The sequence below is a fragment of the Giraffa tippelskirchi genome, chromosome 3 (genome assembly GCF_054371585.1).
Source record: "Giraffa tippelskirchi isolate mGirTip1 chromosome 3, T2T-mGirTip1v1.2.pri, whole genome shotgun sequence".
In the NCBI taxonomy this organism is placed as follows: Eukaryota; Metazoa; Chordata; class Mammalia; order Artiodactyla; family Giraffidae; genus Giraffa; species Giraffa tippelskirchi.
The window spans coordinates 190,451,373-190,478,066 of record NC_137277.1 but is presented as its reverse complement, the minus strand read 5'-3'; the positions used below and the strand labels follow the sequence as shown (position 1 = coordinate 190,478,066).

The following is a 26,694-nucleotide window of genomic DNA, read 5'->3' as shown; positions in this document are numbered from 1 at the left end:
TCCAAATTATAGCTCTTGGGAGAGAAGTCTCAATTTGGGGAGGGGTGGTGGATAACCAAAGAGTCTAAATATATGGGCTGCAACATCCAAGTTGGCTTCTTCATGCACGTGCCTGGCACAGCAAGCTCCTCATGTGACCTCTCTCTCCAGCAGGATAGTTGGACATCTTACATGGCTGCTTGGGGCTCAAAAAAGTACAAAAACAAAATCTTCCTGTCCTTCTATCGGCTAAAGTCAGTCATTGGGCTGGCCTCAAACCAATGTGGAATGAAATCACACAAGGCTGTGGATACAGGGAGCCAAGGTTCATGGTGGCCATCTTCAAAGACTAATGGCCACACACATAAAATAGTAAGAACACCCTGCTGTTCAAGCTAATGCATTGATTCCAAACTGGTGAGTTCACCTCAATGCATTTAATCCACTATTAAATCAGAAATGTGATTTAAAGTTACATTTCTCCCTCCCTGGTTTAATGCCTTCAGAGTCCATGCCCACTCATCTCCACATTTTCTGCTCTTGTGAAGTACTAAAACATTTCCATGCTTCGCGTGCATGAGATGCTTGGATCTAACTTTAATCACCGCCCTCAAGGCAGCGGTGATGAAGGCGGTCAGGAGGAAACATGGTTTCCCTTTGTAAAGTGGAAGTCATTCCACAATTTCCAAACAAGGCAGGATTCACTGACAGGGTATGTTCAGGGAATTTCAGGGTAGAAGATATATCAGTCCTTAAAAGCCTTTAAAAAAAAAAAAACAAAACTCAATTCCAGGACTCTTTTAAGAGTGGGAAATCTCAATCCCCACTCTTAAACATATCCTAGCTCTCACTTAGAGAACCTATTGAGGCTGTGAATTCAACCAGGATGTATTGTAGTTCAAAGACCTGCAGGTTTAAGCAGTGCAACTGCTTTCAGCTACGCTTCACCTGTGGCTAACGGTGACAAGCAGTTACTCGTAGGGCAGCCATACAAGGTCCCTAGGCCTCTTACCAGACTTGGAGACATAGGTGCAGAACCCTGAGCTGCTCATCTTCTCTCTTTAAGTTGTGCTGTTGTCCAGTTAGAAATAGTTAACAGCTCGCAGTGCTCCTTCTCCTCTCTCTTGCCCTGCTGGGCTGTCACAGCAGACTGCTGGTCTGCCAAGACGTGCCAGTAGTAGACCATTCATTCTACAGCCTATCCTTCTTGCCAGCTGGATCCTCACTGCCTTCAAATACAACCGTGTCAGGCAACCAGCCACCAAGATTTCCAGTTCCTGACAATCTGCTGTGTACAACCGAGGATTGTACACTGGGATTCAGTTACAGATGTTATTGATAGGAATTACGCACCCTTAAGGTAGGCAGGAGGGGATCCATCATCAGATACTAAGAGGCTTACGGAGCACTGGAAGAGCAAGAGAAGCAAGCTCAGAGGAAAGAAAACTCTCCAGTTTCCAGAATCCTTCTATCTCTGCTGTGATCAGAAAAGCTTCCTCCTCCATTGCCAAGGAAACCAACAATTTAGGAAGCTGCTTAATGATGCTATCTTTTCATGACCCATGCCAACAAAATGAGACGTCTCATGCCCTACCCCTTTCCCTTTTAACTCAGTTCCAAATCCAAGTCTTGCACAGGAGATTTTGATGGATGGAGCCTAAATCACATCTGAAACACTGGCTGCAAGGGAGTCTGGGAAATTAATTTTTATTTTCCCAGCCTCCATAGTTCAGGAACACACTCAAAGGATGCTGGAATAGATGTTGAACAAATAAATCCATATCATCCGTGCCACAGCCAATATTTTTAGACCTGAATAATTCTTCTCCTGAAAGCCTCGCTCAGAGATATGCTTTTGACTCACCGAGGGAACATTTCTCTCCATGTCAGTTCAGTCACCAAGGACTTAGAACCACACCATGCTAGCCCCATGATAAGAGTTCTATCTGTGGAGAGGAATAAGGCCAGGCTCCCATCCTCTCTGAGCTCATAGTCTAACGAAGGATGCAAGGACTTCCCTGGTGGTCCAGTGGATAAGACTCTGTGCTCCCAATGCAGGGAGCCCGGGTTTGATCCCTGCTCAGGGAACTAGACCCCACATGCCACAGCTGCAGAGCTGGCGTGTTCTGGGGTCCACATGCAACGACCAGAGAAGCCTGTGTGCCACAGTGAAGACCTCGCACAGCCAGAATGACAATGATAAAGGAATTAATCTTCTAAAAAATAAAGACAGATGGAAACAAACAGAAAAGAAGCTGGAAAATACAGAGAGCAGAGACAATGGGAACGAAGCTGGTTCCGTATCACAGGGCATATGATATGCTACAGCTTTTATATCTTTATAAATCAGAAAACCCTTTTCAAATCTCTACCCTGCTGGGTGGGCAAGAAATACAATTTCAACTCTTATTGAGACCCTATTGCTTGTCCCCAAGGGTTCAATCGAGGTCCCAGGGTCTTAACAGCCCAAAACTTGGTAGAGGAAGTAACTGACCGCATTGTGTTGCTGTTGCTGTCCAGTCCACTAAGCCATGTCTGATCCCTACGGACTGCAGCGTCCCAGGCTTCCCTACTTTTCTTTCAAGTCACGGTTTCCACACCACACCTGGGCGTGGGGGCCTTGATGAAGCGGGTGAGATGGATGCTCTGGGCAGTCACCCTCTCATGTCCGCCTTCTTGCTGGGGCAACTGTAAGAGGTTGGGGTTCTGGTACTCACTCCTTGGGTTTCCATAACAACCTCTGTGCCATTCCCAGCCCTGAGGGAAATTCTCCAAACTTCTCCTACCAAGCCATTGCCACCTCCTCTCTCTCATCTACCCATTGCCTTTCCCTTGAAGATATCTCCACAGTGGGGCGTTAAAAATACAATACACCCAACTGTTTTGCTAAGGCAAGAATAACCCTGATTTCTCTCTACATGTGTGAGTGCAGCAAGAAAGTGGCATCTGAGACCCAGGAGGAGGGTCTTCAACAGGAAACTGAACTGGCTGCCACTTTGATCTGGGACTTCCCAGCCTCCAGAACTGTGAAAAATAATCCCTATTGTTTAAGTAAAAATACATATATAATAAAATATAAATTTTATATATATGTGTGTATGTATATAAACCTGACAGCCAAAGCAGACAAGGACAGTAAAAGAACTTTAAACCAATCTCACATTTATGATCATGGACACAAGAAAGTCTAAATAAAATGTTGGCCAATGGAATCTAGCAGTATGTTTAAAATAGCAGTACACCATAAACTGAACTGAACTGATGATTAAGTAGGCTTTATCTTTGAAATGTCAAGACAATAATAAAAGCTGACCTTCATTAAAGGTTCACTACAGGGAAAGGGTGGGGGAAGGAAGGGTAGATTAGGAATTTGGAATTGACATGTACACAATACTATATTAATATAACCAACAAGGACCTACCATATAGCACAGGGAATTCTGCTCAATAGTCTACAATAATAGATAGGAAAATAATTCGAAAAAGAATAACTGAATAACTTTGCTGCACACCTGAAACTAACATAACACTGTTAATCAACTATAGTCCAATGTAAAATAATTTTTTTTAAAAAGTTTATTACATGCCTTTCTAACATCAATACTTAGAATCAATGAGAATATACTCTCATGTTCTCCAATTTGAAAAGAAATTGAAATACAGAGAATGTAAGTAACTTGCCCTAGAAAGTCAGATACTTCAACAATAGAAAACCTGCCCAAGAATTTATCACAATAACAGTCTAAGAAGAATAATTATTTTCTCATCCCAGTAGTTGCATAAATCATCTGAAAAAATTTTGAAACTAATCTATTATTTTTTTAAAAAAACCTGGTTCTGACCTCTGAGAATCCATTTGTCCATAAAGCAATGGAAATACTGGCAAAAATTTATCCAAATCAACTTTTTCAGAGCTGTAAATTAAACAAAGCTATGATAATCCAAGGAGCATTTATTTAAGAAAAAGAGCTGACTCCTGAAAATATCAGTGAGGTTCATGGCATTTTAGCTTTCTCTATTTTGATGTTTTTCTCCCTAGTTCCATATCTTTGAAAACCAGCAGCCATAGAACCACAGTAGCTATAAAAACCAGTCACTGCAGGAGGCACAATGGGTTTTGAACTCCTCAAAAAGCTCCGATCCCCAGAAAAGTGTTACTATTTCACTTGTCTTACAGCTCCCTGCAAAAGTCCTATTTTCAAGACTTGTTATTATTTGACCTGACTCAAAGCCTGCTCAGTGGAAACAGCCAGAGCATTTGTCAAAAAAAATTTAGTGGCAATTGTTTAACATCACAGATGCCTGAGGTAGTGACACCAATTGAAGTAAATAAAAGCCTGGTCAAAAATCTTAAAATGAAAATCTGAGGAATGACATGCCCCTAAGGGGCCTCAAAAGCCTCCAATGTATCCCTAGGAATCTAGAATACCACACGCATGTACATGACTGTGCACGTGATCAGATGAGACCAGAGAAGGTCCTTCTCTCTCACTCTGGATGACCTTGGAACCCGAACAAGAAGAAAGTCAAGGCTAATGCACAGCTGTAAAATGCCAGAGCATTGAAGACATCCGAAGAGTCCCTTACCAAAGGGTAGATTTATTGATCCAAGGCATTTAAGAAAATCTCTGCCTGATTATTATCTGAGCACAAAGATACACAAGCAAAGCCTTGAATGGCTGCAGATGACAGGGAACAGATGTTCAATAGTTAGTGCAGGAAAGTCACTAAGTAAACAAATGGGAGAATGGGGGGAGATAACAATAGGAATAAACTCTGGGAAGGAGGGGGAATCTGATTCTTAGAGATGCCACATTACACTATTAAAAACGTCCAGCATTCAACAAAAAATTTCAAGACACACAAAGAAACTGGCAAGTATGGCCTATACACAGTGGGGCTTATGTTCAGGAGAGCCAGGGAGCTATAAAGAACTGAGACTGTGCTCTTAAAGGGTACGTGTGAAACCTCACTCACGGTAAGTCCTAGCAAAGAGGCTGCAGTTTGAAAGGCACCTGGATCAGACCCACTTGCTGATCTTGGAGAGCCAGCTGGAGAGGAGGACAGCTGGGCTTCCCTTCGGGGACTGAGATGCTGGCAGCAGCCGCTTTGCGATCTTGATCTACATGCTGGACTGGCACTGGCAGGCAGCACTCGGGGTCCTTGCTCTGACCTCTTAGTGCCAGGGGACTGCCCTGCCCACTAGAACGCCTGCAGCACTCACTCCCACTACAAGGAAAGGGTACACACAGCCCACATAGGAAAGTCTACTAGAAAGGCTTAGTAGCAGACTTGCATTGACAGAAGAAAGAGTCAGCAAACTTGAAGACAGGTCAATTGAATTTACCTCTTCTGTGGAATAGACGGGAAAAAACAGAAGATATATAAGCAGAGCATCTGAGACCTAGGACACCATCAAACATATCAATGCATGAGTAACAGAAATCTGAAAAACAAGAGGAGAGAAAGGAGCAGACACACTGCTTGAAGAAATGGTAGAAAACCTTTCAAATTTGACTTTTTAAAAAACAGCTGTCTACACACTTAAGAAGTTCAGCAACTCCAAGCAGTGTAAACTCAAACAGATCCACAGTTAAATGCCTCATCAGTTCAGTTCAGTTCAGTCGCTCAGTCGTGTCAGACTCTTTGCAACCCCATAGACTGCAGCACTCCAGGCTTCCCTGTCCATCAGCGACTGTTCATCACCAACTGCCCATCACCAACTCCCAGAGTTTACTCACACTCATGTCCATCAAGTCGGTGAAGCCATCCAAACATCTCATCCTCTGTCATCCCCTGCTCCTCCTGCCCTCAATCTTTCCCAGCATCAGGGTCTCTTCAAATGAGTCAGTTCTTTGCATCAGGTGGCCAAAGAATTGGAGTTTCAGCTTCAGCATCGGTCCTTCCAATGAATATTCAGGACTGATTTCCTTTAGGATGGACTGGTTGGATCTCCTTGCAGTCCAAGGGACTCTCAAGAATCTTCTCCAACACCACAGTTCAGAAGCATCAATTCTTTGGCGCTCATAGTCCAACTCTCACATCCATACATGACTCCTGGAAATGCCATAGCTTTGACTATATGGACCTTTGTTGGCAAAGTAATGTCTTTGCTTTTTACTATGCTGTCTAGGTTGGTCATAGCTTTTCTTCCAAGGAGCAAGTGTCTTTTAATTTCATGGCTGCAGTCACCATCTGCACTGATTTTGGAGACCAAAAAAATAAAGTCTGTCACTGTTTCCATTGTTTCCCCATCTATTTGCCATGAAGTGATGGGACTGGATGCCATGATCTTAGTTTTCTTAATGCTGAGTTTTAAGGCAACTTTTTCATGCTCCTCTTTCACTTTCATCAAGAGGCTCTTTAGTTCTTCTTCACTTTCTGCCATAAGGGTGGTGTCACCTGCATATGGGAGGTTATTGATATTTCTCCCAGCAATCTTGATTCCAGCTTGTGCTTCATCCAGCCCAGCGTTTCTCATGATGTACCCTGCATAGAAGTTAAATAAGCAGGGTGACAATATACGGCCTTGAAGTACTCCTTTTCCTATTTGGAACCAGTCTGTTGTTCCATGTATAGTTCTAACTGTTGCTTCTTGACCTGCATACAGATTTCTCAGGAGGCAGGTCAGGTGGTCTGGTATTCCTATCTCTATAAGAAGTTTCCACAGTTTGTTGTGATCCACACAAAGGCTTTGGCATAGTCAATAAAGCAGAAATAGATGTTTTTCTGGAACTCTCTTGCTTTTTCGATGATCCAGCAGATGTTGGCAATTTGATCTCTGGTTCCTCTGCCTTTTCTAAAACCAGCTTGAACATCTGGAAGTTCACGGTTCACATACTGTTGAAGCCTGGCTTGGAGAATTTTGAGCATTACTTTGCTAGCATGTGAGATGAGTGCAATTGTGCGGTAGTTTGAACATTCTTTAGCATTACCTTTCTTTGGGATTGGAATGAAAACTGATCTTTTCCAGTCCTGTGGCCACTGCTGAGTTTTCCAAATCTGCTGGTATATTGAGTGCAGCACTTTGACAGCATCATCTCTGAGGATTTGAAATAGCTCAACTGGAATTCCATCCCTTCATTTAATGCATCATAGTCAAACTATCAAAAGACACATATAAAAAGAGGATCTTGAAAGCAGCAAAAGAGAAGGAACCAATCACATACAATGATCCTCAGTAAGATCAACAGAGGAATTCTCATCAGAAACCGTGGAGGCCAGGAGGCACTGGGACGACACACTCAAACTGCTGACAGGAAAAGACTGTACACCAGAAATTCTGTGCTCAGAAACACTGTCCTTCAAAAATGGAAGATACACTGAGATATTTCCAGATAAATTTAAGTTGAGAAAGCTTGTCACCAGCAGACAAAAGAAATACTAAAGGAAGAGAGTCCTTAAGGGTAAAATAAAAGGATGTTAGACGGTAACTAGGCTCCCTACGAAGACACAAGAGGAGTGGCAGAGGTCAGTGAACAGAAAAGACGGTATGAACGCATTTTTCGTTAACTCTTTTTCTTTTACCTTTTCCTCCTATCTCATTTAAAAAGCAACTGTATAAAGCAATAGTTATGAAACCATATTAAAGAGATTATCACGTATAAATATGCAATTTGTATGCTTCCCAGATGGTGCTAGCAGTAAAGAACTGCCTGCCAATGTAGGAGACATAAGAGAAGATTTCATCCCTGGGTCAGGAAGGTCCCCTGGAGGAGGGTAGGGCAACCCACCCCAGTATTCATCCCTGAAGAATCCCACGGACAGAGAAGCCTGGTGGGCTACACAGAGTCCACAGGGTTGCAAAGAGTCAGACGTGACTGAAGGGACTGAGCAGGCTGTAGCACAGAGGAGAAAGGAGAGGTGGGACTGTACTGGAGTAAACATTCTGCATAGTTTTTATAAGTAAACAAAAAACAACAAAGGAATGAAGATAGCTCACTAGGTAATATCCATTTAACACAAAATAAAGCATTAAGGAGAAATAGAGGAACAAAAAAGTAAGACATATAGAAAACAAATAGCAAAATGGGAAATGTAAATCCTGCCTTATCAGTAATTACATTGTACATAGATTAAACACTGCAATCAAAAGGCAAATATTAGAAAAATAATTTCTAATGATTCTAATATTATGCTGCCTATGAAAGACCCACTTTAGATTCAAAGACATAAATGAAACTATATATACAATTCCATTTACAATAGCATCAGAAAGAATAAAATGCTTAGGAATAAATTAAACAAGAAGTGCAAGATTTGTATAATGAAAACTAGAAAATATTGTTGAAATAATTTTAAAATGCCTACATTAATGTAAAGACATTCCATATTGGATTCCAAGATTTAATTTAATTTTTTTTTAAGTAATACTCTTCAAACTGATCTACAAATTCAGGATAATGCCTATGAAAATCTCACCTGCCTTTTGTCAATCTGTATTGACAAACTGATCCTAAAATCTGTAGGGCGATAAAAGGAATCCAAAAATGGCCAAAACAATATTGATAAAGAAGAACAAAGTTAGAAGACTCACACCTTCCAATTTCAACACTTACTACAAAGCTACAGTTGTCAAAACAGTGTGGTACTGGTATGAGAATAGATATATTGTTCAATGGCATAGAATTTAAAAGTCAAAAATAAACACCTATCATCAGCTGGTGAGGATGTCAGGACAACTGAATGGGCAATAACAATCTTTTCAACAGATGGCATTAATATCCACATGCAATTTGGACATAACATGATAAACAAAATTAACCCTAAGTTGATTCAAGGCCTAAATACAAAGGCTAAAACTATGCAATTTTTTTGAGGAAACAGGTATAAAACATCAGGATCTCAGATTGGACAATGGTGTCTTAGATACTACACTTATAGCACAGAAAAAAATTAAAAATTTTGTGCATCAAAGAACACCATTAAGAAGGTGAAAAGATAATCTTCCAAATAGAAGACAATATTTGAAAATCATATATCTAATAGGGACTTACATCCAGAATATATGACAAAGTCTTACTACTCAACAATAAAAAGACAAATAACCAATTTCTTCTTAATGGACAAAGGATTCAAGTAGACAATTCTCAATATATATAGATATAGCCAATAAGAGCATGAAAAAATGCTCAACATCATTAGTCATTAGGAAGAGGCAAATCAAAACCACAGTGAGAAAGCACTTCACACCCACTAGGAAGGTTGTAATTTTTAAAAAATCTGGAACCTTCATACACTGCTAGTGAGAATTTAAAATGGTATAGCCGTTTTGGAAAACAGTCTGGCAATTCCTCAAAAAGTTAACATAGACTTACAATATGACCCAGAAATTCCATCTGAGATACTCAGGAGAATTGAAAACCTATGTCAATACAAAAACTTGCACACAAATGTTCATGGCAGCATTATTCACAATGGCCAAAAAAGTGAAAACAACCCGAATGTCCATCAACAAGTGAATGGATAAACAAAATGTGATATACCCAGACAATGAAATATTATTCAGCTGTAAAAAAGCATGAAGTACTGATACGTGGCAACAAGCGAGACGAAGCCTGAAAGCATCATGGTAACGAAGGAAGCCAGTCACCAAAGACCACACACTGGGCGACTCCGCTTATGCTAAGTGTCCAGAATAGACAACGCACAGAGACAGAAAGTGAATCAGTGACGCAAGGCGCTGGAGAGAGGTGATGCACGGGCTGTCCTTAGGGAGTGATGGAAGCCTTCCAAGATTGGATGATCGTGATGCTTGTATACAACACTGTGAATACACTAAAACTTACTGAATTGTATTCTTTAAAATGGTAGATTTGACTATATTATTTTTATCTCAGTAAAGCTATTATTTAAACAAATAGTAAAACAGAAATAGAGGAAATTCCTTCACTTGATAAAATCATACCTACCTGCATTCTATAATGGGGCTTTCCAGGTGCCTCGATGGTAAAGAATCCAACTGCCAATGCAGGAGATGAAGGGAATGTGTATTTGATCCTTGGGTCGGAAAGATCCCCTGGAGGAGGAAATGACAACACGTTCTAGTATTACTTTTTTTAGGTACTCTTTTATTTATTTATTTTTATTTATTTTTTGCTTTTTAAATTATAAAAGCATGATAACACATTGACAGGAGACTTGGAAAACACAGAACAAGGTTACATATAATTCCACTGTATATTGTAATTCTTTTTAAGTAGATAAATTAAGATTTTTAGCTGGAGTTTCAATATCAAATTCTCAAATATTAATAGAATGAATATACAGAGAAGTAGAAGGATATAGTAGACCTGAAAAGTACTACGGCCTGGTTCAACATAATTAAGATTTATACAACTTTTATATAACAGTAGGATATACATTCTATTCAAGTTCCCATAGACTATAAACTATTAACAGGAGACACGGGAACATATACAGGGACATAAAACAAGATGCAAAAATCTCATGGTCCAAAAGTACTGAAATCATACAGAGTCTGTTTTTTTAATCACTGTGGAAGTAGGTTAGAAATCCATATCAAAAGATATTTGAAAATAACCCACATATTTTCAAGTGCAATGTGACATTGACCAAGAGAGATCTTCAACTTAACCATCAAAAGCATCAATAAAGTTAGACTGAAAAAACACAGAGGGTGATTGCAGAGAAGAAAGCATCTAAATGAGAAATTAATATCAAATATATATATTTTTAAATCCCATGTATTTGGAAATTAAATGTTCACTTTTAAATGATGGCCCACTCCAGTATTCTTGTCTGGAAAATCCCATGGACAGAGGAGCCTGGCAGGCTGCATACAGTCCAGGGGGTCACAAAGAATCACACACAACTTCGCAACTGAGTACACACACACATTCTATAATGTTTAATCTAAAGGAAGCACTGTATGTGTAAGGATAAAATTGTCAAAGTGTTATAATTACAAATATAAAATAAATACGCTTGTTGTATTTATTCTGGTGGCTCAGACGTTAAAAATCCTCCTGCAGCGCGGGAGACCTGGGTTTGATCCCTGGGTTGGGAAGACCCCCTGGAGCAGGGCATGGCAGCCCACTCCAGTATTCTTGCCTGGAGAATTCCATGGACAGAGGAGCCTGGCGGGCTACAGTCCATGGGGTCTCAAAGAGTTGGATAGGACTGAGCGACTAAGAACAGTATATCTATCTATTCAGGCAGCAGTGTGCTGGAGACCCTAGCTAGCAAAACAAAACAAGAAAAATTAGATAAGGAACAAAAGGGAAGGAAAGAGGAGAGAAGGAAGGAAGCATTTTTGGTGGATGGTATGCTTGTTTACACAGGAAATCCAAAATAATATACAAAAAACTGGAACAGGAAAGACAGCACACGTTTCTGGATTCAAAATTCAATAGTGTGCCTATATGTCTGCAACAGTCAACTAGATAATGTAACGGAAAGAAAGTTCCCAGTCATAGAGGTAAGAAAAACTACAAGTTACTTGCGAATAAATCTAACAAAAGATGAGAGAGACCTTTAAGGACAAAATTATAAAAAGTTACTGAAGGACATAAGAGAAGACCTGAAAAGATGGAGAAATATAACGTGTTCATGCATGGGAGGATTCAGCATTGCACAGACGTCAGCTCTCCCCAGAATTAACCTCTAAATTCATTGCAACTGCAAACCAAATCCCAAGGGAGCTTTTCTCAGAGCTGGACAAACTGATCCTAACATTAATCTGAAATGGTTAAGGGCAAAGAAGAGCCATGATGAAGAACATGGGGGTGGAACTTTCCCAAGTAGATATGAGGACTAACTATTAACATAAAGCCATGTGAGGTTAAAACAATGGGAGAGGCATGCAGGACAGACAGCCTGTCAGGGGAACAGACCGGAGCTCTGAAGCAGTTCTCTGTATTTATGAGGACCCAGTCTTCTCAGAGGTAGCTTTACACGTACACATCATTGAGGAAAGGAGGATTATTCCACAGAGGGTATCCGACAATCGGTACCTTTACTGGAACTTCTTAACTGGACCCTTACCCCACACCACATTAAAAATAAAGCCTGAATGGATCAAAAACAAAACTCTAAAACTAGTATGAGGAAATACAGTTGAGTATCTTCACGATATGGAGCTAGGAAAAGATTTCCTAAACCAATTGCAAAGAAAGAGACTATAATGAAAAAAATTAAATCTGACTCTATCACTCAAATTTCCATATGCTAAAACCACACAAAACAAAAGTTGGAGCCCAACAACACATTTGGAGAAGATGGTTGTGAAAGTATAGAAATGGTATTCAGAATACAAAATATTCTTAAAATTCAAAAAGCAAAAGGCAAACAGACTCTTTTTTAAAAACTGAAAAAAGAAAATATAAAGAAATACAAATAGAAAATGCAGAATAAAACTCAAAGGGCTGAAAAATATATGCTAAATAGGCAACTTCACTACTAATCTGAGAAATAGAATTTTAAAAATAAAATTGAATTCAATGTGTACAAATTACACTGCCCCCACCCCATCCCTCCAAAAAATGTAGTCCTGTCCTCGTCCAAGCAGGATCTCTTGGGACTGTGCATGGAAAATCACCCTGGAAAACATTGTTGTTGTATCTAATGAAGTCAAAGATCCACCTATTCTATGACCCAGCACTTCTACTGCTGGATGTATATAGACTTAGAAACCCATGCACAGAATTGACTGCGACTGTAGAGAGAAGGAAACAGCAGTGCCCTTCAATGGGGGAGCATCTTTATCTGTCTCATGTTATGTACACGGGATGGAGAATGAACACGAATGAACTAGGCCTGTGGGTATCGGCAAGGACAGAGCACACACATGGTATTGGGTGAACATAGCAGATTCCGAAAGGTTAAATACGACAAATCACTCATGCAGTGTGTTTGAACACACAAAAGCCACTACCCGTTGTTTGAACGACACATACAGAAAAAGTTCGTGTAAAATCATCAACAGCAAGGACTAAACAACGAATCCTGATCGTAACTGCCTCTGGAACGAGGAAGAACTGGGACTAGGAGGGGGACAAAGGGACTTCAGCTTTACTAGTCTTTTTTTAAATTCTCTTCTTTTACAAACAGATGTGAATCACATAGGGCAAGGTTAACATTCACGAAGTCAGAGATGTAGGTGGAAGGGAGACTCTCCCTCCCTCCCTTCCGTCTTTTGTCTCTAATACAGACAGATACTGCCACCCTCTCCACCCTCCAGATAGGGGAGGAGAATGAAGAGCTAAAAGGAAGCTATTTTTTCTGAACTCTTCCTCTTACATATCCTAATATTTTGAGGTAAGGATAAGGAGGCTCCAGAAAACCTTCCATGAAGAAGTGATACTTTAATGGGGTTTTAATGCATGAGTCGGAGTTCCCCTCTGTGGACCAGGAAGAAAGGTGGACAGTGGACCTCCAGGCAGAGAGGAGAGTGTGTACCAAAGCTCAGAAACCTTGAATGGCCTGGATGTTCAGGACTGATCAGCAAAATAGGCAAGGAGGTGGAGGAGAGAAGCAAGAATAGTTTCCAGGGCCAGATCCAGGAGGGACTGGTGAGCCAGACTAAGGGGCACAGATCTGACCTTATGGGCACCAGAGACTTGGGGTAAAAGCGCCCTTCAAGGCAGGACGCTTTGGTCTCCGCCTGCCACTCACCAAGACAGAACAAGTCCCACACCACTTGGAGTGGGTTAAGCCGGGTACGCCGTTCCAGGGGAGGGATCCGCTGTCTGCTTGGTCCCAGCTTGAGAAACCACGTCAGTGGGGGTTACAACAGACCACTTGGCACTGAGCGACCACACAGAGAGGCCAGCAACTGGCAGGAGTTTCCCAGGCTCACCAGCTACCCAGTGCCTGAAGACCGCAGTGACCCAGAGGGATTTGAACTCCTCTACCAAAAAGGAGAAAGTCCCTAGTCCCACGGAAAACTGAGCCAAGGTGCAACCTCCACCAGGCATAGTGGGGTGGGAGGGACTCAGTCTACTCTGGTTGACTGCCCAGCTAGCCCAGGGTCCATCACCAGGGTCCCTTTGGGTCATTCTGCAGACCACACGACAAGCAGCAAAGGGACATGGCCAGGATTTTTATTTTGTTTATTTGTTTTCTGGCCACACTGTGTGGCTTGTGGGATCTTAGTTCCCCAACCAGGGATCGAATCTGTGTCCCCTGAAGTGCAAGCACAGAGTCTTAATCACTGGGAAGTCCAGGGAAGTCCCCAGGCTTGTATTTTTAAAGCCTGGCGTAAAGTAAAAGATGGCCTGGGGGCAGGGAGCGGGCCCCATTACGACTCTCGCTCTTGCCTTCATGGGCCCCTTCCTCCGTGAAGAATATTAAAAACTCTGTTTTGCCACCATGTTGGTATAAAACCAAATATGTTACTATTATATATTAAAACATTTTCTTTGCCCTAAAAGTTAATTTTTTTTTTCTTCTGATTTGGAAAGAAATTAAAGCATCTTCATGGGCCCCATAGAAGCATTATGAGTCCTAGGCACTGTGCCTAATGGAAAAGTCAGCCCTGGGCAGGAGACACAGGGAGACTATGCAGGAGGCATCATAACAGTCCCTGGGGTAGGTGCAGACACAGTCGCCGCGGTGATGGGAAGCCTGGGCCAGGTGAGAAGGATGTGGTGGAGCCAGGACCAGAGCGAACACAGACAGTCCTCGTGGAAGAGTAAGGACGCAGGGGAGGGGAGGGGAGGAAGGAGCAGAGGCCAGGAAACCAGAGAAGGGCCTCTGCCTCCGCATCTCATGCAATATGAATGAAGACAGAGAGAAGGAAGCTCACTGGAACCGTTTGCAGCCTAAATAGAGCTGCTTTCTCATCCCACCAACGGGACTGCCCCACTTGGGAACCAGGAATCCATAATACTTAGCATTTAGGAACTGGCTCTGCTCTGAGCATATAGCTGGTAAATGAGTTCCTGGGAGAGCCCTCTACGCCAGAGCAGCGACCCAGGCATTCTGGAACTCCAGAGCCAGGCACGGGGCAGGGAGCCGGCCCCCAACAAGGATGTAAGGATCCTTACAGCTTCATTCATCAGTGGGCAGGCTGCCCGGCTGGCATTGATGTCCTACACACAGCCCGCGCCTCAACCACAGGGGGGACAGGGCCTGGCCAGCCGGCTGCTGTCAGCATGTCGCTTCTCCGCTGAGCCGAGCCAGCAGTGGAGGCAGAGGAATGAATCCCAATTAGGGGCGGCCTCAAGCTGTGGCAAGATGTCAGCGGGTCTCTCCAGCTACCTCTGCAAGACACACACACACACACACACACATTCCCTTCTCTCTGTTCTTTCTTAGAAAGCTGGATCAGCATTCACTGGCTCAAGTTCTAGTCCAAATCCCTGGGCTCAGCTCTCTACACAGCAGAGAGAACACAGGGATATGGGCCTCATCTACAAATTAGCTTAATACTCTCCTCAAACTGGTGTGACTCCCTTACATCTACCTCGCTGTCTCCCCAGTAGAGGCACTGTGCCAAGGGAGCATTTGAGTACCCACCTACTGATCACAGCCCACGTCTTAAAGCAACCCCAGCTGTTCTCAAACTTCAGCATGCATCAGAACCACCTGGAGAGCCTCTTAAAGCAGATTGTGGGCCCCCACCCTCCGAGTCTGTGATTCAACAGGTCTGGGGTGGAGCCTGAGAACCTGCATTCCTAGTAAGTCCCCAGATGCTGCTGCTGTCCTGGGCCTTCACTTTGAGAACCACTGCCTCTCCCTGTCTTCCAACCTTATCCTGTTCTACCTTTGATCTTCTTGATTGTCCTCCAAGCCCTTTAATTTCTTTCTTCTAATTCTCCTACCTGGAATTTTGATCTAGTCTTCCCACCCAAGGCCTTGGTTCCTCTGGGCTCCAGCACATCCATGCCACCTGCAGCCCCTTAACTAATGACTCTCCTTGATCCAGCCCTGCTCCAGAAGGATAGCCCTGCCTCTGGTTATCATGGGTCCTTTTGCTTTGTAGAAGCTCTTTTAGGGCTTCCCTGGTGGTCCAGTGGTTAAAAGTTTGCCCTGCTGTGCAGGGGACACCAGTTTAAACCCCAGTCTGGGAAGATCCCACCTGCCTCAGAGCAACTAAGCCTGTGTGCCACAACTACTGAGTCCACCTGCTGCAACTACTGAAGCTCACGTGCCTGGAGCCCCTGCTCCACAACAAGAGAACCCACAGCAATGAAAAGCCCCCACTCTCCGCAGCTAGAGAAAGCCCATGCAAAGCAATGAAGACCCAGCACAGCCAAAAATAAATAAACAATATTTTTAAAAACCCTTTATATGCCTCATTTTCAATACTCAAAGGGGCCCTCTGTCCACACTAGGTGCTCATCACACAACCAAACACAACCAAAGGGCACCTCTATGCCCAGCCAGGGGACACCTGTGTTGGTCTCACTGTAGCCTCAGGACCGAACACAACCAAAGGGGCACCTCTACGCCCAGCCAGGGGACACCTGTGTTGGTCTCACTGTAGCCTCACAACAAGCCCTCTTTTATGTACCAGGAAACTGAAATGCACATCACTTAATGACTAGCCCAAAATGTTGGTTACATAATAGAGATGAGGGTCCAGCCAGGTCCTCTTAAGTCTCATTCCCTGCTTTTCCCACTTCCAGGAAGCTTTGGTATCTGTTGGGAATGGTTTTGGCTGCAAGTAAGAGAATCTCCAGATAACAGTGGCTGAAACCCATGAAGGTGTATTTTTCCCGTGCATTCTCATGTAGCTTCTCAGAACCCCAGAGGTGAGGCATGTGGAACTGGGTAAGGGGTTCACTGACAATCAAGGTGCAGAAACTGCTATGGTTCTTTGGCCTCGCTCTTGGGGTTACAAGATGGCAGACCTCAGTCAGGTGTAAGATACCCCATGACCATGTTAAAGGCAGCACACAGGAGCAGGCAAGAGGCAGAGACCTTTTGCAGCTTGTTCCTCTCTTGTCAAGGAGAAAGCTCTCTCCCCTTCAGAACTCCTCTTCCATCTCATTAGCCAGAACTAGACAGGCAAGGAAGTTCTGCTGTTAAAGAAAAAGGCAGTGATTGCTCTGGGGTAAGCATCCACAGCGATGTGCCACAGCATCCTTCAGAGATAAATGCCCACTGGATTCTGGGAGTATCTGAATGGCCAACACATTCAAGCCCACTGGACTGTAAGACCATTGATCCACATCCTATTCCCCTTCCTATACTCAGTATCTAACACAGTAAATCTCTTTGCTTAACACACACCTGTTCTCTCCAAAGTGCCTGCTATGTATCACACACCGCAGCAGGCATGGAACCAGCACAGCCTGCTGAAAAGAGCGAGAGATTTGGAGCCAGACCAAATGGTCTTCGAATCCTCTCATTTCCAAGCTGTGTGACCCTGGGCAAGTCCCTTCACCTCTCTGGCCCTCACTTGTGTTTTTACAGAGGGACCATGAAGACCTAATAAGATAACATATAAAAAGCACAGGACAGGTGGTCATTCAATGGATGAGAATTGATGATAATGACAGGAAGATAGCAACAAGAGGGTACGAAGGACGGGGTAGTGAATGGATGCTTTCGTCAGTGGCTTTCCCATGTGGCACCAATGGATCAGCTCTCACTGTTGGAGGGGAAAGGACCAAAGGAGTCATCATCATTGAGAGCTTCAATTCAATTCCTTCTGAAGGCCGTCATTAAAAATACAGGATGGGAGCTTCCCTGGCCGTCCAGAGAGTAAGACTTTGAGCTGCCAATGCAGGGGGCACAAATTCAATCCCTAGTGAGGGAACTAAGATCCCACGTGCTTCACAGTGGAACCAAAAAAATTTTTTTAATTAAAAGAATATATAGAATGATGATAACAACAATGATAATACTGCCTACCATTTATTGAATGATTCCTTTGTGGCTGGCACTGTGCCAGAGCTTTATAATATTAATTCGTTACTCTTCATAGAAATCGTAGGAGATGGGTACTATTATTAACTCCATTTTTCAGTTGAAGAAACTGAGGCACAGGGAGGTTACAAACTTAGACCCCAGCAGCCCGTACCTGTGGTGCCTGAGCCCTCACCACTATGGCACACGGTCTCCCTAGGATAGGTTAGAAGCATCTTTCCTATTCATGGTCTCCATATGGCAGATGCCATTAGCTCACCTTGGGAATATCCAGATGAAATTGAGCTTGGAAATAGTCCCAGTAAGAGGAGCAGCCGGAAAAGCATCACCACGGCCCAGGGCCCGGAGCAGCCTCTCCGATGAAGGAGAAACTCCACTCTTTACCTTGGGGGGCTGCGGGCAGAAGGGCATGGGCTCCAGGGATGCCAGCGGTACCCTCAGCTCTTGGCTGTATTTTTTCTTTATTGTTGTTGGCATCCTACATCCCCAGGCCATGCTGAGAGGCTGAGCACCAGACACCCAGAGATGTACCAGGTTCATCCTCAGTCTGAAGCGTTTCAAGGTCTAGGAGAGGATGCAAAAAGAGTCAACAAAGACAGATGTTTGCAAGATTGGCTGCAGCAGCCCAGAGGGGAACCTCTTACCTAGCCTTGGGCAGGGTGTGGTCAGGGAGAGCTTTCGGAAGATGCTCAATGCTGGCAGAACAGAAGCCAGTTAGGAAAAGCCTTCAGGAGAAATAATAAAACAGCAGCGAACACTGTGGCAGGGACTTTTCTAAATATAATCCAAGTTAATTCCCTGAGATTCACAAACAACTCGATGAGGCAGTTACCCCAGTCATTTCCATTGAACAGTGAAGAATCTGGGGCAGAGGAGGGCTGAGGAACTTGCCTGTGATCATGGAGACAGTAGCGGTGCGGCCAGGATCTGGTTCCAGTTTCTGGACTCACTGCCTCCACGTGCTGCAGAATGGTCTCTGCAGCAGGCAGCATGTGCAAAGGCCAGGTGACAGCAACAAGGCCACCCAGGGACAGTCAATCGATGGTGGTGAGGCTGCAGTCAGCAGAGTGAGTGTTTGTTCATGCAGCAGGTGTGAGAGCGTGGTCAGCTCTCTGATTTACAGCTGGGCTCATTGACCTCACCCCCAAAGACTTGAAGTGGATGCCAACCCCAGCCTTGCCCCTAGCCCCAGCCTCTCCTAAAACTTCCCCCGGCTATTTGGGAGAGTGTAGACTACCCAACCCACCAGGCAGGACTCCCCACCTGGAATCACCACTCACCACCAATCGCCCCTCACTCACCGCTCTGACACCTGACTGGTCTGTCATCCATAACGCATTTGCCCAGCTTACGTATGCCCTTTATGGGATTTTTTTAATGTATGCCCTCAAGTCACATCTGGCTGATTTGCTAAGTGCTGGACAAAGATCTGAACTGGTTCAGCAGATAAATTAAGGGACAATTGTTCCTCTTGCAGGAGGATTAACCACGAAATTCTCCCAACAGAAACTCCTTTTCAGTGCCAGTGCAATACAGAAATAGTCTATTTTAAAATCAACCCACAAATGTTGGTTCTATTGATTTTGCTGATTTGTTTTTATATATAGTCTCATTATGCAAAAAAAAAAAAAAAAAAAAGGCTAGAGGCAATTTTCTCAATACATGTAACCAGAAAAGAAACATAATGTAGAGTCTGGATAAAGGAAAAGCAAGAGTAAATGAGGGGGGCTGCTAAGTTATAAAATACCATGTCTCCTTTACAATCTTCTTGAGTTGGATCACTTTCTGAGTTCGAGCTTCCTAGTAGCCAAAGCAAGAAGGGCAAATATACTCAATAACCAGATTCCCAGGGTTTGTGCAGGTAAAACAAAACGGTTGCTCAAGGAAGGAGGAAGAGAAAGAAAGAGGAGTGGGGGGAGAGGTAGAAGAATGAGGAGGAGGAGGAAGACAAGGAGAAGCAACAGCTGCCCAGGGTTTCTGGTCCTGGGATGCGTTAATCACACATTGGATTTGGCCAAGGTTTGAGGGGGAATGCAGAAGGGAGCCCTAAACCCAGCCTGATCTGGTCTGAGCATAGCCCCCAATGCAATGTACTTACTGGATAAAGACCATCCAAAGATCTGGTTCTGATGCTGCCTGAGAAGACTGGTCCAGGCTGGCCCTGCCCCAGGTCACCCTTCCTGAGTGAGCAGAATCAGTAGGGGGTGAGTGGATGCTTGTCTTTGTGAGCCCAGCAAACCCGGCCTGTGAACATCTCTTTCCCCTTGAGGTCCAATCCAGTCACACCTGAGTCAGATTGTTATTGTTCAGTCACTGAGTCTTGTCTGACTCTCTGCAACCCCATGGACTGCAGCATGCCAGTCTTTCCCATCCTTCACTATATTTCCCAGTGTTTGCTCAGACTCATGTCCATTGAGTCGGTGATGCCATCCAACCATCTCATCCTCTGCTGCCCCCTTCTCCTTCTGCCCTCAGTCTTTCCCAGCATCAGGGTCTTAGGGTTGAACAAATTCCAGCTTTGTTGGGTCTCCACCAACAGCCAGAGGTCCTCCAGTTACCCAGCCCTGACAGCAGGGCTTCTCGTCTCTGAGCCTGGATAGACAACGGTCCCCAAGGCCCACCAGGGTACCTCCCTGACCAGTGAGGTACCTTCCCCTGGACTCCTGGAAGTTCTTACTCTTAATAAGGGGGTGGCTATCCTGTTTCGAAGCCCTTCTAGACGCCAGGCATTGTGCAGAACACTCAAGGTCTGTCTTTCTTAACTCTTCCTTTATGAGGTCAGCATCTACAGCTCCAACAACTTCTTGGAGCCCAGACTCTTCCAGAAGTTGCTGGGTATTCAAACTCAATGTTTTTGAGATGACCCACACCACAGCCTCCTGCACCCTCTCATCCCACCCTCTGGCTGCGTTTCCTGTTTCAGGGAATGGCAACTCCACCCAACTGCTCAGTTCACAACCTTAGGAGTCACTTTTACCCCTACCAGAAGCTCAGTTCCATAACAAATCCATCACCAAGTGCTCTTAATTTACCTCCTAACCAGCTTTTGAAGCCTTCACATCTCTCTACGGAGAAGGCAATGGCACCCCACTCCAGTACTCTTGCCTGGAATCCCATGGATGGAGGAGCCTGGTGGGCTACAGCCCATGGGGTCTCGAAGAGTTGGACACAACTGAGTGATTTCACTTTCACTTTTCCCTTTCATGCACTGGAGAAGGAAGTGGCAACCCACTCCAGTGTTCTTGCTTGGAGAATCCGAGGGACGGCGGAGCCTGGTGGGCTGCCATCTATGGGGTCGCACAGAGTCGGACGCGACTGAAGTGACTTAGCAGCAGCAGCAGCAGCAGCAGCATCTCTCTACTCCATCTTTCCTGATCGGCCTCTTCCTCCCGTGTGGACCACCGCAAGAACTTCCCATCTCAGCTGCTTACATCAGCTCTGGTTCTTCTAACCTTCCTTCACCCTGCACAGAACAATCTTGCCAAGACACAAAGCACATCAGATCATGTCAGTCCCGTTTAAAATCCCTCACTGGCCTCCCATTGCTCCTAAAATGCAGCCTACAGTCCTCAGGGTCGAGAACAAAGCTTACCCCTAACCGCCTCCCAGCAGCCCCTTGAATACCCCCCACCCCCGCCCTAGCCCTTCTCCACTCTCACGGAGCACCGTGCCGGGCTGTCCCCTCACCTAGCCAGGCTGTCCATTCTGCCCAGCACACCCTGTGCATCATTCCACCCAGACAACTCCTGATATCCTAGCCATCACCTCCTCCAGGGAGCCTTCCCTGAACTCCCTCACCACTTAAATCCTACTCAAGCTATTAGTGTCCCTTTTCTAGTGTCCCTTCCTCCCTCTTGAGGTCTATATCCCAGTTGGGAGGATGGAAGCCCAGCAGACTGGCTTCAGAATCGGCACTACTGCCTTTGACACTATTTGTTGAGTATTTTGTGAACAGTTAATAGGCTTCTAGGAGGCTAAATCATGGCTCCCAATGATATCAGATCTTAATCCCTGGAACCTGTAAATGTTACCTTCTTTCAGTTCAGTTCAGTCACTCTGTTGTGTCTGATTCTCTGCGACCCCATGCACTGCAGCACTCCAGGCTTTCTTGTCCATCACCAACTCCCAGAGCTTACTCAAACTCATGTTCATTGAGTTGGTGATGCCATCCGACCATCTTATCCTCAGTCGTCCCGTTCTCCTCCCACCTTCAATCTGCCACCATCTTCTCCTTTTGCCTTCAATCTTTCCCAGCATCAGCGTCTTTTCCAATGAGTCAGTTCTTTGCATCAGGTAGCCAAAGTATTGGAGCTTCAGCTTCAGCATCAGTCCTTCCAGTGAACACTCAGGACTGATTTCCCTTAGGATGGACTGGTTGGATCTCCTTGCAGTCCAAGGGACTCTCAAGAGTCTCCAACACTACAGTTCAATTCTTTGGTGCTCAGCTTTCTTTATGGTCCAACTCTCACATCCATACACGACTACTGGAAAAACCATAGGTTTGACTATGTTGCCTTCTTTGGAAAGGGGTTTTTTACTGGTGTGATTAAGTTAAGGATTTTGAGATGGGCAGATTATCCTGGATTATCTGGGTGGGACTTCCATGCCATCATGAGTATCCTTATAAGAGCTAGGGAGAGGGGGATTTGATACATACAGGAGCAGGTAATATGAGGATGGAGCAGAGAGAGATTTAAAGATGTTGGCCTTGAAGACTGGACTGATGCAGCTACAAGTCAAGGAACACCCACAGCTGCCAGGAACTCCAAGAGGCAAGGGACAGATTCTCCTCTGGAGCGTCTGGAGGGAGTACAGCATTAGTGACACCTCGATCTCAGCTCTGGGGCATCGATGCGGGGCTTTTGGACCCCAACATTGTGAGAGAATAAATGTGTAATTTTCTAAGGCATGGGGTTTGTGGTGATTTATTATAGCAGTTGCAGGAACCTAATACAGGTTCATCAGTGATGAAACTGAGGCTCAGAGAAGAGAAGTAACTTTCCAAGGTCACATCCCTGGCCCATCCCAGTCCCCAACCCTCTCCTGGAGGAGAAAGTTGATCCCCACAGTGAAAAGCCCAAGGGGGCTGAGGCCATCTGGGAGCAATGAGCCCCCTCCGCGGCTGAGGGGAAACCAGTCCCTCTCGGGCCACCTGAGCGAGTTCCTGGCCTGGCCTGCCTACACCTCTTGCTCGGGGCCGCAGAAGATCCTGGCACATCCCTCCTACCCACTTCCAGGAGGGAAAGATGCTCAGGAGTGGATTCTTCCCCAGCACATCCTCCTTGAGAAATGCAGCAAGTGGTAGCAAGGCGTTCCCGGAAAGCTCCTGGCTGCATCGCCTCGGTGTGCAGCCTGCCCGCTGACCGGCGCTGCGGGAAGCTCCTGGCCCCTGCCTCTTCGTCTCCTCCTTCCCTTCCTGCTGCTCCCATAGGAGGCTTGTAAAGAGGGACAGTCCTGGGTCACACAGAGGATGACGCCAGAGAGACATCACCCTGCCAACTGGACTCACCAGAAGAAGCAAGGACTGGGAGGACAACGTAACTGCCCCACCACATCCCACACACAGGCTGTGTGCTGTCACTTGAGACACCCCAGCAAGTTCCCAGCATCCCTGCAGGATGCGTGGTCCTATTCCCATTTCGCTGATAGGGGAACTGAGGCTCAGAGAGGCAAAGAGCTGTGCTCAAGATTATACAACTAGCAAGGCTTCCCTGGTGGCTCAGCGGTAAAGAATCTACCTGCACTGCAGAAGATGTGGGAGATATGGGTTCGATCCCTGGGTCAGGAAGATCCCCTGGAGGAGGGTATGGCAACCCACTCCAGTATTCTTGCCTGGAGAATTCCGTGGATGGAAGAGTCTGGAGGGCTACAGTCCATGGGGTCACAAAGAGTCAGACATGACTGAGTGACTGAGCACGCACACATATAGCTAGCAAGTGGCCAAGTTGGGATTCGACCAGGTCTGCTTGTTGCAAGTCTATTGCTGTCTGCACTCACCTGTGATCCCCAGTCCTGGCCTGGACAAGATTGCTTCTTCCTTTAATAAGGAGGGCTCCCAGGGGACCAACCTTTGCAGCCTCTCCCCTTCTCCATCTCCAACAATCCTTCCCTCTGTCTGAGTTTCCATTTATCATGCCCAAAATGAAGAGGCCATCCAAACCAGCCCAAGCCCTCTCAAAGCACACTCATGCACAGCAAATGCAAGACTAGATGAGGAGTTGTTTCGAAAGTAAAATTGTCGTGCCTGGGATTATTATTGTAAATACTGTGCACTCAACTCCTGCCTTCCCACGTTAATGGGAGGGAGCAGTGGCGCAGATAATTAAAAAATGCGTTTATATTTGGCTTCAGAACACGTTTTTGTTCTCGTGTGTGTATATGGGAGGCTCTGATGCTCCAGGAATCCAGTGTGACTTCATAATCCTTCTGCAAAAAGAGAGAGAAAGACTTACACACACCTGCCTTGAGAAACACCAGACAGCCGCCCCACGCTCTGCCCATCCCACGGTGGCCGTTTCTGCTGACGATGAGAAATGTCACTGCCGTCATGGACGCAAAAGTACCCAGCATAGCAGAGCTTCAGAATAAATGATTTTTGTTGTTTTAAGGCACTGAGCTGGGAGGGGGGCAGTGGGGAGGTTGTTTATTACGCAGCAATAAATAACTGATACATGTTCCTAAGAAATCCATGATGTCTCTCAGTTTCCTATGAATTCCTGTTCCCTTTGGGGTCCAACTTCCTGCTTCCTCTAATCCCGCCATCTGGCCCCCATCTTTCCTCCCTCACTGTTCCCTTCCCAGACCTGAAAGCCATCTTTTTCTCCTGATATCCTCCAGATAACTTACAGGGCTTCTGTGTAGGGTCAGACCTTACTGAGGGCTTCCCAGGGGGCACTAGTGGTAAAGAACCCATCTGCTAGTGCAGGAGATGTAAGAGACCTGGGCTCCGTCCGTGGATCGGGAAGACCCCCTGGTGGAGGGCATGGCAACCCACTCCAGTATTCTTGCCTGGAGAATCCCATGGACAGAGGAGCCTGGCGGGCTGCAGTCCATGGGGTCGCATAGAGTCGAACACGACTGAAGCAGCTTAGCACACACGCAGACTTTACGGAAGGTCTGAGGAGGTCGGGAGGCAGGGGTTTTCAAATCACAAAATGTCAAAGGACTTAGGTTTGGGCACTAGAAATCTCTGTTCTTAAATCGTAGCTGGTCACCCCCCGGACAGCATCCTTCTGCAGCTTTAATCTGCCCATCTCCCGCTCCCTCCCCTGGTCTCCTGTCCCCAAACTCCCATGCCTCCAGTGTTCCCACGCAAATCATGGGCTGCTAGTTTAGCTATCTGCCACTTGCAGACACTTCATGCTCTCTGAGCTTTATCTTCCACCCTCGGAAGATTGTCAAACGATGCTCCGAAACAAAAATTGTTTTTTCCCTAAGGGAACTCTGAGGCCAGATGTTAAGTTGACAGTTGCACTTTTAAATTCCGCTGTATGAGTGAGGGCGGACATGTCGAGCTGTCCATCCGCTATCCCTGCTTTTCTTTCTTCTTCAATTAATCAGGGCACTTAATTCTCCAGCCTCCTTTGCAACCCAAAGTGGACATGAGACATCATTATAGCCCGCAAGATGCAAATAGAAGTCTGCTGGGAATTGATGAGAACGTTTATCCCTTCCTGATATAGGCACTGCCCCCTTCCTCCTGTATCTTCCTGCCTCGGAAGTGGACACAATATCTGGTGGTGCAGCAGCCACCTTGTAACCAAGAAGATGAAAGTCACATGCCCAGGATGGCCGAGTGGAAAGACGGAATGGGGCTGCACTCTCAATGACTTTCCTAAGCTGCACCTGGACTGCTGAATTCTGGACTCCACAGTCATTGGGGAAAATAAACCCCTGTTTGTTGGGTTTCCTGTCTCTTGCATCTAAATGCAATCCTACCTGTTTCAGTAAGTAATGGCATCTTGATTTCAAAACCCCTTCCCTTTAACTGCTGCCACTTCTGGTAAATGGATGACGATGTCAACCGCAGAGTAGATATTTAGCAAAGTTGGCAGTGATGTCAATCAAAAGTGTTCGAACCATATCACCCGCCGCAATGGAGAACTGTCTGTTAGCGGAGTGCATATGGAACCTCAGGCCCATCTCAGTGTAGCCGGAGCCCTCCTGAGAGTGGAGACGGTGCCTCGGTGCAGGTCACACCCGGCACAGAGTGGACGTGGTGCTCATCCGTGCAACACGCGAGTGACAGCTGAACACAGAGGCGGAGGGGTGAGCTGAGAGAAGGCTTACGGCATTCTGAGCAGTCGCTTCACTTTGGGGTGGCCCGGGGGAGGCGGGTTCATCTGGGCACTTGACCAACAGGTAGAGCCCGGGGAAGCAGCTTGGCAGCTGCGGGTCCTCACGTGGCTCCCGTCCCAGCTCAGCCACTGGGAAGGTAAATAACTCCAGGAAGGCACAGTATTTGCTCCACAAACCTCGGCTTTCTTGTTTATGAAATGATGATATTAGTTGCTCCGTCTCACATAGTCACGAGCATTGCCTGAGACAGTGGGCACGGAGCACGTGCTGCCTGCTCACAATAAGTGCTCAATAAATGCTGGTGTCATTGCGGCTACCCTCAAGGAGGGCGTTTCGCTGAGCGAGCCAGGAGGCCAACGCACGATGGTCACTCAGCAGAGAGCACCTTGCCTGGGCTCTGGGGAGAGCTTGGCCGCGGCGGGTGGGGGGGCAGAGTGGGACATCCCTGCTTGGAGCTCAGAGCACTCAGGTATTCCCAACCCCTGCCCAGACCCTCCTCTTCACCCCAGTGTGTCCGAATTTGTCTACATGTTCACCTGTCTCACCCAACTGGGAGTTTATCTCAGTACCTCTAGGGTC

At 45.6% G+C, this 26,694-nt stretch overlaps 1 long non-coding RNA gene across 1 annotated transcript; it reads right to left on the bottom strand.

Annotated features, from left to right (window-relative positions):
• Positions 1–6,285: 6,285 nt before the first annotated feature.
• Positions 6,286–26,180, bottom strand: LOC145542324 (uncharacterized). The gene is made up of 11 exons (XR_014079780.1): positions 23,815–26,180; positions 23,556–23,683; positions 23,045–23,252; positions 22,475–22,617; positions 21,849–22,301; positions 20,923–21,294; positions 19,916–19,997; positions 18,077–18,381; positions 9,891–9,997; positions 6,915–7,082; positions 6,286–6,829 (listed from the first exon to the last, which is right to left on the bottom strand). It is a non-coding gene; the product is annotated as an uncharacterized LOC145542324 (long non-coding RNA).
• Between the last annotated feature and the right edge of the window lie 514 nt (positions 26,181–26,694).